This window comes from Monopterus albus, unplaced genomic scaffold (assembly GCF_001952655.1).
Source record: "Monopterus albus unplaced genomic scaffold, M_albus_1.0 scaffold348.1, whole genome shotgun sequence".
NCBI lineage: Eukaryota > Metazoa > Chordata > Actinopteri > Synbranchiformes > Synbranchidae > Monopterus > Monopterus albus.
In genome coordinates, this window is record NW_018128228.1 from 305,098 (window position 1) to 306,353 (window position 1,256).

Here is a 1,256-nt window from a genome sequence, read left to right on the forward strand (position 1 = left end):
GAGAGCACACTCCCCTAGGGGGGCTCCTTGGCTTATTGTCCGGGTTCTGGATGTGGTTTTCCCCAGCCTCACCTGATGCTCCCTGTCTGTCAGAAAGCTAGTAATCCACTGACAGGTGGGGGCAGGCACAGTGAGCTGGGTCAGTTTGAGGTAGAGGATGTCTGGGATGATGGTGTTGAACGCTGAGCTGAAGTCCACAAAGAGGACCCGTGCATGGGTCACAAATATGTTTTGGTATGTTGGCATTCTGTATGTGTTTATACTACAGGTACGCTATATGTAGTAGCTGATTGCATTTTGTTATGCTTTACTGTTTAAATGTGCATATTATTGACAAACTGATTATTTAAAAAACTATTATTATTTCTGTTGGCATTGTCAATTACAAGCTACCAGTACTGTGAGCATAGTTTGTCGTCACTGAGAATCCCAGGCGTTGAGAATACTTGCTGTAAAGACAAACAGAACGCTGTTAACTTCCCCGTTTGTTTTTTTTGTTGGTTTTTTTTCTTCTTCTTCAAAATAAGGGGAGACCAAGAGGGAGTTGTTGGCAGAAAACACAATCTCTTCTGCTTTACAGAATCTCCTGGCGTTCCCACAGTGCTGCACACATGCTAACAGAGCGCCATTGTTCTGACCGACACAGATTTCACTTTCTATGCTTGTGAGGATTTTCTCTCAACTGTATTTATTCATCATACCAGCATTACTTTGTATACTGCATCCTAAAAAGTGAGAAGAGGTAGATGCTGAGGTGTAATTCTGTACCCGTGATTAGGTTTGACACACACCACCGGTAGTGCTGACACTTTGGAGGTGTTTCTGTGCACCAATGAGACTAAATACCAGTATCTGTATCCCCAGCACTATGTCACTATTCTCTGGGTCCGGCTTCTTCAATCTGAATACTTGCTGGTTGGTCGTAACAGACCAAATAAGGCTATCTAAGACCCCCAATTGTACTGAATGGAGCAAAGGTGGAGGGCTCATGAATTCATCTTTTTATTTGAAGAAGAAAAAGAAAATGTTATTTGCTCAAATCAAACTTGGTTTTAACGTCTTGCATAAAAAAACAGAATAAAAAAAAAACATTTGCTTGTCATGTAGTGATGTATTTAGTGTAAACTGTGTGTGTGTGTGTGTGTGTGTGTGGACGTGGACGTGTTTTCCCTGCTACGTGGGGACTTCTTCCTGACTCCATACCAACTCATGAGGATCCATTTCACGGTGGGGACCTAAATTGAGGTCCCCATGGG

The 1,256-nt window shown here is 42.7% G+C and overlaps 1 protein-coding gene across 3 annotated transcripts in view; it reads left to right on the forward strand.

The window, feature by feature from the left end:
- The window catches only part of pacsin3 (protein kinase C and casein kinase substrate in neurons 3), a 28,196-nt gene that overhangs the window by 22,040 nt on the left and 4,900 nt on the right, over nucleotides 1–1,256 (forward strand). The window lies entirely within an intron of this gene.